This window comes from Triturus cristatus, chromosome 1_2, assembly GCF_964204655.1.
Source record: "Triturus cristatus chromosome 1_2, aTriCri1.1, whole genome shotgun sequence".
Lineage (NCBI taxonomy): Eukaryota > Metazoa > Chordata > Amphibia > Caudata > Salamandridae > Triturus > Triturus cristatus.
In genome coordinates, this window is record NC_140580.1 from 383,566,861 (window position 1) to 383,585,224 (window position 18,364).

Genomic DNA, 18,364 nt, shown 5'->3' on the forward strand with positions numbered 1-18,364 from the left:
AAGGGTCCCCACAAGGCCCCCCCCGAGGACATGAGGGCATCCTTATGTTTAATCCGTTTGGTATTATAGTCTAATGGATAAAAACGGTCTATATAAAAGAAACGATAGCTCAGCTGTCAGAGTCCTACACCACAAGTCCGGTGTCGGAGGGTAGGCTCAGCCCAGCCTCTTCCAGGCTCTGACGGGCGCGGACGGGCCCACCCTTTGCCCGGGCACGCCCGCGCACGTCCCACGCTGCGGGAGCCCGCGGCTGACTTTCAAGTGCCTCCTGGCGCATTGTTTGGCTGTGCGGGATGGCGGCTCCTGCCTCGAGAAGAACCAGACAAACAGCGGCTGAGGGCGGGACCTGCGCCGCAGGAACCTGCGGCTGACTTTCAAGTGCCTCCTAGCGCTTTGATTGGCTGTGTGGGATGGCGGCTCCTGCCGTGAGAAGAACCAGGCAAACAGCGGCTGACGGCGGGACCCGCGCTGCAGGAGCCCACAGTTGACTTTCAAAAGCCTCCTGGTGCTTTGATTTGCTGTGCGGGATGGCGGCTCCTGCCATGAGAAGAACCAGGCAAACAGCGGCTGACAGTGGGACCCGCACTGCGGAAGCCTGTGGCTGACTTTCAAGCACCTCCTAGCGCTTTGATTGGCCGTGCGGGATGGCGGCTCCTGCCGCGAGAAGAACCAGGCAAACAGCGGCTGACGCCAGGAGCATATTTATCAATTTCTGGTCCTTACTGTGGAGTCACATTGGCTTCACCAGTTGGGAATGTACTTTTGATGCCTTCTCCCTTTTAATGCTACATGTCAGCTAGCAAAGGTCCATATGACCAATGGGGAGAAATCTTTGATGACTTGACTAAGAGATTATGTTGTAAGGCCTAGTGCTCCATCACCCTGCACTTTGGGCACCCATGTAGGTGGTTTGGATTCCGGACTGTGATTAATTTAATTCAAGGATTCCAAGCTGGGAATCTTAAAGTTGTTGCCTATTATGTTGTGTGTCGAACCCCATCAATCTCCAAACAAGAGGCAACACTGCATGAAAGCTTCGCAGAGAAGCCATCAGACAACAGCTCCTTCGGCAACTGCTCTACAAATTCAAAATCAAAATAGCCCATGGATGACATTCAGTGACAGCAGTTCTTTTCAAGGTCATCTCTAAAGTTGGTGGGTGGTAATTCATCAGGATGGTGCAAGTAATGCCCTCTGCCACCCTTACTGACTGAATAATGTCAGCAAACACCAAAACAGGCCCGTACTGCTCCCAGTAAGTATGGAATCAGTCATCATTTTGTTTTTATTTCAACTTTGCACCCATAAACCTAATGGTCTCTAGATGTATATAGCAAAGTAGCATATTTTTTGTAATCAAAGGTAAATACATTATATGAGAGCATGACAGTTCATCGTGTCACATTGAGTCCTTTTGTTGATATTCTACTTCAGTGGTACTTAACCTGTGGTCCAGAGACCCCTGGGGGTTCGCGAGGCCTCTTCAGGGGATCCATAAAGGTTTTGCAAAATTAAATATAATTCACATTAATAAGTGAAAATTCAAAAAGTATATAGAAATAAAGAAGCAAAATGTAAAATGTGAAAACGTTTCCAAATTTGATTGTGAAACAAACTAAATATTCCAATATTTGGACATATGTTTGGCATATACATGTTTCAATATATTTGTGAATTGTTTTGACGTTCAAACCATAGAAATTGATTAGGCCGGGGGTCCCCAGCTTCCAGTAATGGCTCAGTGGGTGTCCCCAGATTCCAGTAATGATTTCATAGAGGTCCACAGCAGTCAAAAGGTTAAGAACTGCTGTTCCACTTCAATCATTACCCACTCAAATTGGATAGTTGATGATGTCTTTCTCAGCTGGGCATTGAAAAGCAGGCCTTCCAAGTCTCCTATAGGTATTCTACTCATCAAACATTTTAAGAACCTAGGGACAGATGTAAAAAAAGAAAAAATACTGAACATTGAACTTTAAGAAAGAGCTTCTATGGAATCTTTAAGTATTAGATTAGGCAGTCCAGTATCCTGTAGTGGAATTGATCTTTCACAGCACAGCTCCATAGGGTAGCTGCTACTGTCCCTGTGCACTGCTGCTGACCCGGAGGTCAGGAGTTTGATGCCCCCCTCCGCCCGCAGGCTCCTGGTGGTCCAGTTGCAGAGTATCACTGGTCTGCTGCTTGACTGCCCTCCTGTCTCCCTTTCTGCTTTATCTGTCTCTCTGGCTATTTTTCTCTTTCGCTTTTATTCTGTCCTTTGGCTTGCATTTTTCCTTTTCACTCTTTAACCTGGTGTCCTCCCTCACAGCCCCTGCAATCCCCTGCAGCCCCACCCTCCTCTTTTGTCCCTATCCCGCTCCCCTCATTGTCCCACCACCCGATGTCCAGCCCCTTCCGCAGCACTACTTAGTGGTGGTCACTGCTCCTGGACCCCACCAAGCGCCAGAGGCCCTGGTTCTTAGACTTTCCACCGCTACGACGCCAGCACCCTCTTTGCCCTCAATCATCACCGCCTGGCATCTAGCGTCACCGAAGAAGACCCAGGGACCCTTCACCTGCCAGAACTGCAGCCACACCTATACCGCACCTTTACCCGCACCAGCACGTCAGCTCCTCTCGCCGTCCAGACTACCAACAATGCACCCAACCAACCCAACTGCATCCTCCTCAACATGCGGTCCCTCCACAAACATGCCCTAGAATTCTGGGACCTCGTCAATGCCACCTCCCCTGACATCGCTTTCCTCACGGAAACATGGACTAACCCCTGCTCCGGACCAGACATCGCCCTTGCCATCCCAATCCCCGATGCCTACAAAATCACCCACAAGGACGTGCCTGATCGCCCAATAGGAGGCAATAATTTAGCATACTCCTACGATGCAAACCCTAACTTAAATGTCTAGGGTATGAATTTATGGTTTGCCCAAAAAAAAAACTTCTGGATGATCTAACCCCTTTACCAGGTTAGTAAGAATGTAGGACCCAGTCTTGGTCATGAACTGGACACCTCTCACAGAGATGTCAGTCAGCTGCTAGGTTAAAGCTTCATCATGCAGGGACCGCTTTAGAAGTGTCTCCTTTGATGGTATTTGGTGATCAGGCTGCTATTGTTTACATTCCGCAGATAGCTGTGTCGCCATATGAATATAATAACAAACATATTTTTATTGCGCCCTTGAGGGCCTTGCACATAATGCCAAGGGACTGTGATAGTCTTCTGACAAAGATCTTTGTGTTAACAAGGTCGGTGTTCCTTTGAAGCTAACACAAGAGTCAAAAATGCAAATGTGTGTTAAAAGTCGATGTGACAATGGGTAGGCAACTGTAGGAAAGAACTATGTACAAGTAAATTGGCACTATTTCCTACCAGGCCTAACTCAGGCACATGACAGGTCAACATGTTTGGCAGAGATTAATACCACTGTGTTAGGGCCGGTATTTCACCATGAATTACCACCATTGCACCAGGACCAGCATGTTGGCAGGGATAACCACCATTGTAGCAGGGCGAGCATGTTGCCAGGGATTACTACCATTTTCCAGAGGCTCAAGAGGGTTCTTACAATTGAAAGCTCTCTACAAGACATGGGTATATCATCATGTGAGACTCCCTCCAGAGACAACCAGAGATGTTGATTAATGTCTAATGTTCCTCCACTATTTACTAAAACTATAATTGACCAGATGGGTGATCTCCCGGCTGAATTGCCTCAAAGGCCTATGATCTTGTGGAGAGGGGACTTTAACAGAATATTAAATAGTGGACTGACTAGCAGGGACTGTGTATGACAGGCACACACAGAAACAGACTATTTAGGGACTGGAATATCTCTTTGGGGTTAAAGGATGTCTAACAATGTTGGCAGAGAGTCCCACTAAACGTTTTCATGGCTAGATAATTTCTTTTTCCCAGCAGAGGACAAGCATCAGGTGTTAGAAATATGTATTCTTGCTAGAGACATCTCAGACTACTCCTGAGTGGAGATGCAGGTAGGTCACAAAACCAAGGGAACGAGAATAGGCAGGTGGTTGAATGTGTGGTAGCTGATAGACGAAGACTTTGCTGACTTATTCTGGGAGGAGGCAGAATAACATTTTCAGCTGAATGGGAGTTTGGTTCAGTGTAGGTGCACCCTGTGGTACGTCTTTAAGGCAGTGATCAGGGGCAAGAAAATCGGCTATTTAAGATATAGGAAGCATGACAGAAAGACTTTAACTTTGAAGTTAAATGCCCAACTATTAGAGCTTGAGTGAGAATACATCACTATTGGTGATGTGGAGTTGCTCCAATAAATTAATATGAAACAGTTATCAGTGAAATAGTTGCTGCAAGGTCAATTTGGATGGCAGCCCAACAGACAATATGAGTAAAAAGACAAGCCACACATTGTTCTATTGGCTTACTATGCCTGAGGTGGCAGATACCAAACACAGCAAAACAAATGAGACATAGGAAGGTTAAAAATGGGGAGTACTCAGATTCTGGGAGACCCTATAAACCTTGGTAAAATCTTTAAATGGTCAAAGTAGGACCCTACTCAAAATACTTGGCAATCACTTTAAAAATGTGACAGATATGGCCTCACACACCTCTCTGTATGACATGCTTAATCATTGGCCATTCTACCCCGCCATTGCGTTCTATACTTTCGGGTCGGGTCACCAAAGACGCCAGGCCCCCTGGGCTTTTTACACGATATATTTGCTCTAGAGGAGCTCTTCTGGAGCTGCGCAGTGACGGTAAGCCTATTGCCTGTCACACCCATGAGTGCAATAAAGACTTACGCAGTTACAAATCTCAATTGTGCAACTTTGCTTTAATAAGGACATTCCCTCTCATCAAGAACAACATCTATGTCAGATACTCCCTGCTGTGAAAACTAAGAGGCAAAACACAGGGAATGCAATTTCCTGTGTAGTGCTATACACTAGGTCCCGAATTAAAAGCAAACATGATTTTGCTGATTTTATACTACAACATAAACCTGATATTATATTTCTGACGGAGACCCAGACAGATAACTCCTCAGACCCGGATCTTAAAATTGCCATTCTGGAGGGCTTCAACATTGAAAGAGTTGACCAAGCAGATAAAAGGAGTGGGGGAATTGTGATAGATTATTGCAAATTCATGAAAGCAATCTTCCAGCTAGAATATGAATCACTTAGATTCAATTTAAAAATGAATAATAAATATTCCTTTAAGGGCATTCTTGTTTATTGACCACCAAGCCCCAGGGACAATTTTATTCAAAAGATACAGGATTACATGGAATCCTGTGTTGACTTCCCAAATTTTACAGTTATGGTGATTTTAATTTCCATTTAGAGCTTACAAACAACTCAGACTCTGATCATCTGGTGGATAACTTTAATAGTTTCAATCTTATGCAGATCATAAAAGAACCCACTCAGCAGGCCAATCATACTCTTGATGGAGTATATTAACAATCAGGATTGGAGTTTGGAATAGGTCTTGCCAATAGTATTGTCTGACCATAATGCCATTTTTCTTTCACTTAATGTCCCCCATAATATGGGCCCCTGCACAAATATATCCAGAACCTTTAAATACAGTCCCTGGAAGAACCTCAATGTTGAGGAGTTAAATGGTATTCTTTCCAATTTGAACCCAGTTTCAGATAACATCGTGGAAACTGCTGCAGTGAATTATACACATTGGTTAGAATCCACAGTTCTTCGATTAATACCAGAAAAACTAATAAAGAGCTATTGAAAACAATTTGCCCCTTGGTACTCATAAGAATTAAAAGCTTTTAAATTGAAATGTAGACTCCAAGAGTGCAGATGGATGAAAGATTGTTGCCCGGAATGAAAAACTAAATGCAAACTGCTTCCTGTGGAGTATAATGCTTTCAGAAACAAGGGAAACCCAAGGATTATAAGGAACCAAGGGTGCAAGTATTTTCAAAGGAACAAAGATCCCTTACTCATTGGATAATACAATATAAACACAGAAGTACAATGAAGTCTATGTAAAAATGTCCAAATGGACAATGACAAATGTTAAGTTACAAATCAATAGCACATTAGGAGAGGGGGGAAACAATCACAAAGGAAGTCAGAAAACTTCCAACCTCAAGCATTATTTTATGTGACGACAATTAGAACTTAATAGTTATGTTACAAATAATTCTTAAGTACTCATGCACATATAAAAAATATAAATCAACACTCTTGGTCATGGTACTGCCCATTGTCCTGAGTAAACCTTTGTTCCTGTGGATTATAAGGCACTATTCTTTGCACTTAAGTCCAAGGGCCTTATCTCCACAAAGTAACACAGCGTGGTGCCGCAAGCCATTTGGCTGCACTGAGTTACTTTGGAAGCAAAGAGTTGTGTCATATCTGCAACGATATGACGGATCCCTTTGCTCTCCCCTGCGATGGACCACAATGGGTTTCCATGTGCCGACGCAGGCACCCATGCACCACGGTGCAAGGATGCCTGCGTTGCCTGGATGATTGTTTTTGTGCAGGAAGAAATACGCATAGACAGAGGAAAGAACAAGGAGAAATTAAAGCATTTCTCCTCGTTGCACCTCTCTATGCCTCCCCAGGGGATTTGCAGCATTCTGTCACATTTCCAGGTTTACGATTTCTCATAAATCTGGAAATGTGGCAGAAGCCATGGGTGCTGTGTGAAAAATACCCACAGCAACACCCATGGCATGCCCCTTTCTTTCATGCAAAGTGCTGTATTTACCAGGACACAAAAAGCCACACAGGGTTACTTTACATGGCCTTGTAAATATGGGGCAGCAAGATGCGCCACTGCTGTGTCACAAAAAGCCAGGCACCGGTGATGCAAGAGGCTTGTAAATACGCCCCAAATACTTTACTGTAAGGAAACGTTCAGCTAAAGATACCACCAGAGAACTATTCAAAACTGTTAAATCCTTTTCTAATTTTAGTAACGGCAGCACTTTTAACCCTTACCAATTTTTTGGCAATAAGTTGGCAGAGTTCTTTCAGGCCAAAGTGCATCTTATCTTCCAGGATTTCATTCAAAATCAGAAGACCTTTTGTGCAGTAGGTGATTTGGCCCCCTTAGAGGAGGTGGACACTCAACAGTCTTACAATGACCCAGACCCAGAAAATAGTATATTTACAAAATAAAAAGTGATCAATCTCATTAACTCCACCAAGTCTGGGGCTCCTTCGGATCCCTGCCCCTCTCAGGTCTTACATGAGATCTCTAGATCAGTAACTGGTTCGCTTATGGATCTTCTAAATAATATATTGACCGCAGGAAAGTACCTGACTATCTGGAAAAAAGCCTCTATTCTTCCTTTGGTGGAAAACCGTAATTGGATCCGCAAGATGTGAGAAGTTACAGGCCTATATCTCGCCTTCCCCTTGCTGCCAAGATATTAGCGAGAGCTATGAATAAGGAAATTCTATCTTTTTTAGACGCTAACCAGCTTTGTGATTCCTCACAGTACGGTTTCAGAGCAAACCACTGTACTGAGTCGGCTCTGGAAGCAGCCTTTGAAGAACTGAGAAATGTGGCTGAAAAAGGCCAGAAAGGCGACATTGATTTTACTAGACCAATCTGCTGCTTTTGCTATGGTCCAGCATTCACCCCTCCTAAATCAGCTCCAGTCGCTGGTCTTTAGGTATCCAGCACTGGCCGTGCTGAGCTTGTTACAATGAGATAGGAAACAGAAGGTGCAGCTGGGAGATTTCATCCCGGACCCCTTCTCCCTTCCTTGTGGGGTGCCTTAGGGGTCTTCCTTTAGTCCCACACTTTTCAATATCTATGTTCCTCCTCTGGTCAATCTCATGTGTAATTTTGGTTTTGCTGTTTTTTCCTATGCCGATGACACATAAATTGTGGTGTTTCTTTCAGCTGATGTTGAAGAGGAGGCAAAAAAATTCCGTACCTGCATGTCTCACATTGCAAATTGGATGCAAAGAAACTGCTTGAAGCTAAACTCAGATAAAACCAAGGACTTGCTTTTTGGGAATCATTCCACCTTCTGGAACTCGTCGTGGTGGCCATTGGACCTTGGCTACAATCCTTCTCGTGCTCAAAAAGCTAGAAATTTGGGAGTAATCTTTGACACCAAACTGCGCTTCTCAGAGCAAATAAATCAAATCACCTCTTCATGCTTTTTCTTGCTCAGGACTTTAAAGAAGATCTTGCTGTCCATTCCTGGTGGCGTTCGTCATCTCAAAGATAAACTATTGCAATGCCTTGTACCTGGGCACTCATAGGCATCTGGTTAAAAAACTTCAATCTCTACAAAATGTAGCTTCTAGACTGCTTCTGAAAATTCACAAGTTTACTCCCATCTCTCAATTGTTGCAGGTTTTACACTGGCTCCCAGTTAGGAACAGGATCAAATTTAAGGCACTATGTCTAATTTATAAGGCTCTTCACTGGACTGGACCAAAATATTTTCAGAAAGTTTTCCCCTGGCACTCCCCTAGCTGGAACCTTAGATCTAGTTCAGCCAGAATGTTAACAGTCCCCAGAATAAACAAAGCTACATAGGGTGGCAGGACTTTCTCTTTCTGTGCTAGTAAACTTTGCAACTCTCTGCCTCTAACTTTGTGCTCCCAATCCAACCTGCTGCAGTTTAGGAAGCAGCTAAAAATCCGGCTTTTTGTTTAATCACTCAATTAATCTTAGTCACCTGCTCTGCCTGTTTTGACTTTCTGGTGATAAACCACTGGTGCAAAGACACCTTCGGGTAATTACACAATTTACAAAATAGATTCCATTATCATCACAATCGGATAATGGGAGCCTTTATGGATAAAAGTTGGGGTGGGATCTACACAAAAAGATAAAGATGAAAAATCACAGGAACCCTCACTAAGGGGACACTTTTACTTAATTGTGAGAGTGACCGGATGGTTAAAGGTTTGAGCGATGCCTTGGAGTTGTCAATACTCCTGCATGTAGTAGGTCCAAAGGTTTCAGCCAATTTGCCCCCACATGGGGTCTGCGGCTTTCTTCAGTACCAGACATCCCTATTCCTTAGATTCTTAGATCACACATCTTTACAACTGAAGCAGGCACACACACTTCATATCCATTGGTATAAGTTTTTTCTCGTGCTAAATAGAGACATGCTTACTCAAGGTATATTTGAAGGGGTCTCTGTACTAAAATAGAGACAACCTCATAGAGGAGGTAAGTGAGGGTGGCCTTGTAGTCACACATTCATCAACAGTTACACCCTGCAGATTCACCTATAGCAGAGTCTACTCTAGGAGGAGGAAATTTGGAAACCTAACATTTTTGACCTTCCTATGTCTCGTTCGCCTTGCTGCGTTGTATACTATGTTGGGAAGGATTCAGATGTAGTTAGCCCACTTTTCCCTCTCGGTCCTCTGATCCCCATGAAGATGGGAGGCCATTTGCTTAAATGAGGTGGCAGATAGGCAGGTGGTGGGGATCAGAAACTCACATAATGATCGGGTTTCTGTGTTGTTGCAAATTGCAGTAGTTTTTTCTTAATACTACCAGAACAAAAAGGAAGCCGGACAAAGTCTAGGACAATATGGGTTGTGTTGTATATGTAATGTGATCATAATTCCATTGGGATCACAACCGATTAGTCTTTGATTTAGCGACTTTCTTTCTTGAGTAGGAATTATTTCCCTCTTGGTTCTTTTTCCCAATTTCTTTGTTTTTATGAATTTTCCAATTATGTACTGATATTGAATATTATTGTTGTTTTTTTACATTATGTGTTATCTATTCATATGTAAAAAACTTTTATGATATTATTTGTTTATATGTTTGAAAAATTGTCTTCATTGTCTTTTAACCAATGTGCACAACTGCTCGCTTTATGTGACACTATTGTGATTTATTTTAATAAATTCCTCATTTTGTAGCATATTTGCTTCGTTGATGCCGATTCATACCCTGCTATGTGTTTAAAGTTATGTGTGATTGAATGAGTGTTGGTTCATATAGATCCAAGGGAGATCTTTCTCTTTTTGACTGACGGTCTTGCTTGGCACCCCTCTCCCTTGGCTCAGGGGTCCCTCTCGCTCTTTTTGAAATATTTGAAGGGGTCTCTGTACTAAAATAGAGACAACCTCATAGAGGAGGTAAGTGAGGGTGGCCTTGTAGTCACACATTCATCAACAGTTACACCCTGCAGATTCACCTATAGCAGAGTCTACTCTAGGAGGAGGAAATTTGGAAACCTAACATTTTTGACCTTCCTATGTCTCGTTCGCCTTGCTGCGTTGTATACTATGTTGGGAAGGATTCAGATGTAGTTAGCCCACTTTTCCCTCTCGGTCCTCTGATCCCCATGAAGATGGGAGGCCATTTGCTTAAATGAGGTGGCAGATAGGCAGGTGGTGGGGATCAGAAACTCACATAATGATCGGGTTTCTGTGTTGTTGCAAATTGCAGTCGTTTTTTCTTAATACTACCAGCAGCTATAGGCACCAGCTTCCTGGGAGTTAACATGGGCCCTGCACAATTTAATCTGTAACCTTCTGATTCTTCAGCTTAGTAATGCTGAGACAGAGGAGCTTGAATTGGAACTTGCACCAGATGCACAGTCACAGAGCATGGTAACCATACAGTGAGAGAAAACACCCAGCTGTAATTAGTTCTCACTTACATTTTTAAGAAAGTATCTAACATGATTGCCCCATCTCTGGTATATGTTCTGTGATCTGACAGAGTATTTGACTCTCCTGGATGATTTTTGTTCAGCATTGATCATCGTAATAACAAAGCGAGCACTGCCCACCTCGCAGGTGTGCTTCCCACTGCCTGATCACTCTCATTAGTAGAAGACACATATTCTTTTCAAAGCCATGGCCAGTATGCTAGTGAGGGTTGTCAGGTCACTATACCAAAATGGATTCATGCCATACTGGACTACCAGACACAATCTCTAGCATGTTAAAAATGGTTGATGCTAGAAGCCTCTTATGTCCTCTCACCCTCTTGCTAGTCAACATTGAGAAGGCCTTCAACATGGTGCAATGGGGGGGGGCGTGGCAAACTTGTGAAGATGGCAGACGCGTGAGCGCTGAGCTACATGTCAGCACAGCACTTATCCTGTGCAAATGGTGGATACAGTGTGACCAGATTCGCCGGTCATGGTGGCCCTGACGTGGGAGATTGGGGTGAAGCACGTGAGACGAAAGCGGGCGCCCAGACCCCACCGCTGGCGAGAGGCGGTTGGGTGCAGTGACGAGGCCAGGACCCCCAACCTTGAGTGCTGGGATGTGACGGAGCCTGCTCGGGTCTCCCATCTATGGGAGCGATGTGTCTGTGGAGCTCGGACTTGGAGTGCCCGGCCCACAGTGAAAAGGCATGCCTGGGCCTCGCCTTGAGGCAGAAAAGGACCGGAATGCCCAGACCGATGGCCGGATCGACGAAGTGGAGCGGTTAAGCCTGGGGCGCTGGCCCGAGCACTGAGGTGCAGCGGAGCCGAATAGAGCTGCCTGGCAGAGATTGTGGAGTGGAGCGGTCGAGTCCCCGGCAGACAGGAATGGAGGCGCCAAGATGGGGGAGCTCCTGGGAATGAGGAGGGGGAGAATGCTGGCCAGCCCTGGAGAGATGGCGGCGCTGAAGCCTTCCCTGGGGCAGTGATGCAGCAGCGTGGCGGCTGGAGCCGGCGCTGCCCCTGGGCTGAGGCGACCCGAGGGGACTAGAGTCAGATCGTGTGACTTGGGGGTTGCATAGGACTTTGTGATAACTGGGGGGCCCATCAGAGTGCTGCAGCGGCCTTTTGGCCCAGGCCTGGTGGACTCCGGGAGATTGGGGCGTTTCCCCCAGAGCGGAGCGATGTGAGTTAGACCTGCGGGGGAGGCCTGCACGCCGTCAGTTACGAGCCGTGGCATGGACTGCTGGCCACACTCGGGGCACAGAGAAGGGACAGAGGCACATTGAGGTGGGGCCGGATGGTGGGACTCACCTGTGGTGGCTCAGCAGATCTGGGGTGAGTGCCCGGCGATGACACAGCAGTGAGGCTCATGACCTGGAGAGGGGCCCAGGAACAACGCTTACTCTGGAGAGTGGAGCAATCTTTAGTGGACAGTAGCTTCGCTTTCGGACAATGTGGGTAACGGCCACCATGGATAGGTAGGTCCTACATCCCACGTGGACTGTGCCCTAAGGAACGACTGCCCACCACACAAGAGATACCTCAGGGCCTGGTGAGCAATCACTGTTGACGGCTGCTGGGTCAGGGACTGGGCCCCCACTCCGCCTCCATCTGGGAAGATGGGAAAGCCACAGGGGAAACATGCCGGGACCACCTCAGACCACGAAGGGGACCAGACCGATCAAGCTCAGGGTAGCCCTGAGCCTCAGGCGAGGCCAGACCCCATCCAATTGCAGCTCTCCCAGATACTGGAAGCCATCTCGGACACGAAAACCACTCTCCATCAAGACATAAGCACAGTATCAGTGGGGATTTGGCCTCCTTCGAGTCGAATAGCAGAAACTCAATGAGAGGGTGAAAGCAGTGAAATCCAGATGTGAGGAGCTAGCACCTGGCCACAAAGCCCTCTCCCAGCAGGTGGCAGAAGTGACGGACAGGGTCCGGACCCTGGAATGACGGGGTGAAGATGGGGAGGGTCGTAACCGTCACACCAATCTGCGTATTCTAGGCCTACTGGAAGGGATTGAAAAAGACGACATGGTGCCATACCTGGAGCCATGGCTTCGGGAGGTGGTGGCCCTAGGGAGAGCTGACACAGTTCTTCACGCTGGAAAGAGCACACTGTGTGCCTGCCCGTCCGGTGGCGCTGGACTGTCCCCCCGAGACCGGTGGTAGCCAGGCTGCTGCAGTACAGGGACAGGGGCATCTTCCTACAGAGGGCCTGCATGAGTGGCCCCTTACTGGTCAACAACGCCAAGATCTCCATGTTCCAGGACTACACGCTGGAGGTCGAGATGAAACGGGCCTCATACTATGAGGTCAAAAAGGCAATCCGTGAAGAGGGGATCTAGTACTCGCTCATGTTTTAGGCCAGACTCTGCATTGTGGTGGACAGAAAGACCCACTTCTGCAACACCCCCCAGGTGGCTTGTGTCTGGCTTAAGGCCTATCGCACCGGGCGGCCAGACCCGGCGCTGAAACCACAGCGGACGCCGAGAGACCGTAGATCAGAGAAAAGATCACAAAGACAGTCACAGCGTATCAGGACGAAGAAACCCACCTCCTCGCAGAAGGAGCTGGAACGAGCAGCGGCGCTGCAGGCAGTGGACTCCCCGTCAGACCAGGGTTCGAGGTCTACAAAGGCAACAGGGTTTCGAGTCAGACTCCTCAGGCAAAAGTAGCCTGGAGCTTCCAGTTGTGACCTCACACACGGCAGATGGCATTATCTAGTAAGGGAGGCCAGACTGAGCGACTTTGAGACTGGGCCGATGCAGGAGGTCTTGCACCACTGTTCATGGTGACTTGTTTGCTGCAGCTTACGATGGACTTGTTAAGTTGGCGGAGCCGCGACCCCCTGGAGGTCTTCACCACATTTGGTTTGGACCTTCATTGCTTGATTTTCGTAAAGGTGGAGTTTGGGCAGATGACCGTTGCCAGAATGCCCTGGGGCCGGGGAGTTGTTTTATGTTTGGGGATGTTACAGTCCATCAGTCATATTTCTCATGTGGGCGGGGGTACACTGATACTGGAGCTTGTTGTCTTGGGGTGGAAATGGGCTTGCGGAGAGGGGCTGGTGTCAGACCACACTGAACGGCAAAGGCACACCATGATGTGAAAATAGTTACCTGGAAAATTAGAGGTATGGGATCCATGGCTAAGCGCTATAACAATTATAATTACTTACAGTGCCAGGGAGTGCAGATTGTCCTGTTGCAGGAAACTCATTTGACACAAGAAGAGGAGGGTCGTTTGAGGAGACGGTGGAAGGGACAGGTTTACGCCACTGGCTACTCTGCATTTTGCCGGAGGGTGCGCCTGGGGGTTCCCTTTGAAATGGCCCATACCTTGACGGAAGCTGAAGGAAGGTATGTGTTAGTTGTGGGACGACTGCTAGGTCGGAAAATGACCATTTGCTGCTGCTACGCCCCCAATCACGGCCAATTGGCTTACTTGTCATCCCTCTTGGCACACATAGCGGACATAGTGATGGGGCAGATGGTGGTGGGGGAGATTTTGACTGTGTAGCGGATGTACACTTGGACCGCTCTCATCCCCCCTTGGCGGGAGCACAGACGCACAGGATGGCAGCAGGATTGCGGGAGCTGATGACACATTGGGACGTGCATGACATGTGGCACTTATAGCACAGTGGGAACAGGGAGTATTCTTACTACTTGGACTTACATCACCTCCATTCTAGGATTGATGCATTTTGGTGCTCAAAAACAATTGTCGCCCTCGCTCACTCTACCGAATACCTGGGCTGCACATACTCGGACCACAGCCCCTTGCTGTTGACTCTCTGCCCCCAGTGGCACAGGCCTCCGATACCTGTGTGGCGACTTAGTCCTGCAGCCCTGGACGATGAGCCATTTGCGGACTCACTGCATATGACAGTGGACGCATACTTTACTGAGAATGCGGATACTGCATCTATGGCCCTAGTTGAATGGGAGGCTTTCAAGGTGGTGGTGCAGAGAGACTGTATGGGGCAGACCATTGGGATACAGAGGGAACTTCATAAAGAGCTTGCGGAGATTGAGGGGGACTTGCGAACCCTCGATAATATGCAGGGGCCAGATCCCCGAACCCGCGAGCAATTGCTGGTCAAGAGCAAGAAGCATGATGAGGTTTTGGACAGGCTCTGAGCGCAGGATTTTAGAGCATATATGGACAGGGTCCAGAGTGAGGAGGGAAAGCGGGGCAGCTATTAGCGTGGTTTATTAGGCTTGAGTCTCGGGGATACCCTATTACCTAGATTAGCATGACAGAAGATAGGACTGAGTATGATCAAGATAAGATTAACGGGTCCTTTAAGACATATTACGAATCAGTGTACCTGGCGCCGCCTGACCTGTTGCTGTAGGAGATTTTCACCTTCCTGGCCCCTTTGGACCTGACGGAGGTTGAGGGCGATGCTGTGGACTAACTGGGGGGTCCGATCAACCTTCAGGAGGTCAGGGGAGCCATAACCCTGCTGGCTGGTGGCAAATCACCCAGCCCAAATGGCCTGCCTGCCGAGTTTTACATGAAGTATGGTACTGAGCTGGCCCCTCATCTGGTAACCATGTATAATGAAGCCCTTCATTGGGCCATTTGCCTCATCCACATGCTCCGCTACTGTGATACCACTCCCCAAGACTGATTGTTTGGAGGCCGGAGTGCGGAACTTTAGAACGTTATCTATGCTTAACACTAATTTTAAGCTACTTAGTAAAATATTAGTGCTTTGACTGCTTACCCACATGACTCATCTGATTCACCCGTACCAGAACGGGTTTGTCCCCTCCCGCATTGCGTAGTTTAATTTGCGTTGGCTGTATTTGGTCCTGTACTACTCTGAGGCGAAAGTCCTGCACCGGGCTGCGCTCTCTCAGTAGACCTGGAGAAAGTGTTAGATAAGGTCAACTGGGACTTTCTTTTGGAGGTAATGTGGAAGATAGGGCTGAGTATGGGCTGGCTGGAGTGGGCCCAGCTGTTGTACACATCCCAAAGGCGTGGATCAAGATGGGAGGTACCATTTCTTTGGAATATGCAACAACCTGCCAATTGTCCCCACTGCTGGTCGCACTGGCAGTGGAACCACTATTGGCACTTTTTCGCGCGGGAGGTGAGGGACTGAGGATACTAATGAATGGGAGAACATACACAATTTCCCAGTACACTGATGATCTGCTCATTTACCTAAATGATGTTGCCAGGGGGGGTACACTCTGCTTTTGCATTGCTGGAGGGGTTTGGCAGCCTGTCCGGCTTATGGGTGAACCACCGCAATATGCATTTGTTCCCGGCGACCGGTCCCTCCCCTAGACATGAGGATCTCCCTGACGAGCATAAGTGGACATAGGCTTCCTTTTGGTATTTGCGTATTCAGGTCTTCCACTCCCTGGAGGATATGAAGGAGGGTAACTTGGGAAAGGCAGTGCGCTCACTGTGTTCCAGTGTGGCCTTTTGGAGCTCGTTGAGGTTACCCTTGATGGCCATGATCTCCGTGACAAAGATGGTCATGCTGCCCCGCTTACTGTACTTCTTTGCTAATCTACCCGGGCTGGTTTAAGCCACTGGACGCGCTAGTACGCTACCTTATTTGAATGGACAGAAGATGCAGGGTCCCACTGCAGACACTGCTGCATCCTATGGGGGAATGGAGGATTGGGGGGCCAGATTCTGAATTCCACCAGCTGGCTGCACAATTGCAGTGGCTGGCGCAGGGGTTAGAAGGGGTAAACCAGGAAGGCTTCTCAGGGTAATATAACAAAGAACTTGGCAAAGAAGCTGAAATATGAAAAGACATCTTTATTAAACTCAAATGAGTGAGACTACGTCACACAGAAGCCTTAGCAACTGAATGAGGCAGTCTGAAGAAGGGTCTTAGCTCAGACCTTTTATACCATTTATTATGCCCTAGGCATGCAAGGGAGTTGTACCAGTCACATTCCTAAACAAATGAAAAAGCTAGAGAGGCAACAGGTGAGTAGCCTTTGGGGTTTTAGCAGGATATGGGCAAAGCATTATAATTACAGGGTTTCATAAAGGTTACAGTTGGCAAAGGTAAAAAGACCGGACAAAACCAACATTCTTCTTTAGACAAGCTGGACAAACCCATAATAAAAATGGTCACCTCCCCATCGTAAATAGACCATAAAAACAGGAACAGAAACAGATAGGAATAGGATAAGGCATGTTTGTGTGTAATAAATATTTTCAATGTCCTGTGCTCTGATCCTTAATCTTGATCAGCTAAAGGGCAGGTACTGGCTTGGCAAGGTCGGCCTCAGGCAATAGAGTCAGCTTTCGCCAGGTCATGCAGGAGTCAGCACAAACCCAAGCTAAGGTTAATGTGTACTAAATACTTGTTCAGCCACAGTCAGGGCCTATGTAAAGGGCAACCACAAAATGGCTGCCATGCACAAAATGGAACCCAAGGGTTCAGAACAAAACCTTCAACACAGTGAATCCATTGGTGTAACATGACGCAAACGCTCGTATTTGCTGAACTTCACTGTTTACGGTTTTCTGTTACCAAAATCATAACAGAATTATGACATTTAAAACACAGGTTCAGAATTCACGGAACCACAGACCCTCCTTTTGCCCTTACATAGGCAATCACTCAGTCTATAGTTGCAACTGTGCCCAAAGTCCGTTATAAGCCTCTTTGGAAGGATTCTATTGTCCATCAAATCTGCTTCCATTGTCTTCTTCCGCGCTGGGCCTCTCAATTTAGGCCTCTTCGTGAGAAAAGTACTGCTTAGTTGGAGTGCCCTCCTGGCAAACACCCACAGCTCACTCGAAAGTCTCAATGTCTTAAAGCAATGCACCAGTGTCTCTCCTCTGTGGCAGACACTACAAACAATGTGCTCTTCATTGATCAAGGGCACAAATCATCTTGTGCAGACCCAAGCACTATTAATTGGGAAATAGCTCAAGCTCAGCAGCACTTTCAGACTCCAACACTCATTATTTAGTGTCAGAGGACGCTCAAGCTGCTCTTTCATGGACACCACAATATAGTGCCATTTTCCAAACTTGAAATCTCCGGTGCACTGCCCTTCTTCCGTTGGAGCAAAGAAAAGGGGGTGTGTGGCCAAAACTCAGGCCAAGGGGCTCAAGGGATTGCACACTGCCAGAGGTTACCAGCACATGAAAGGTAGAGAAATGAAGCCTCAAACCAGCTCTGCCATCAACAACAGGAATCCTTCTCTTTAGCTCTTTTACACTGAAACTTTGGTTTTGTGATGTCCAACGCCGTCTGATGGAGCAAGTACGATACCATGCGCTGGCGATCGCTGTCCAGCTTTGCTACTTTCTGGGTGCTGAGACTGTAGGGCCAAGACGTCCGTCTTTCATCTGTAGCTGTCACTGATGGGAATTAGGCTTAAATCAATGTTCTGCAGGTTATTATGACTTGATACCCGCAGAATCTAGTGACGTAGGAAATGTGACACACTTGTTAGTTTCCTTCAATTTAGTACAAAAACAGTTCATGGTTTTTAACAAGGGGACTGCAAGCAGGTGGTCTGCAATCTTCAAAGGAGTAGCCATACACCATGGGCATAGAATACAAAGACAAAGGCAGAAGGGCAAAACAGGGTCTCTAGCATCTTCAATTGGGTTCTCTCCATTATTCTCTGCCATCTATAGCTACATGAGAATTCTATCTGAATGGATTTCCTCACACAGTGGCATTGTCTAATGGGGTAAACACATATTTTCCTCAATGATTAAGTCTAGGTGTTCCT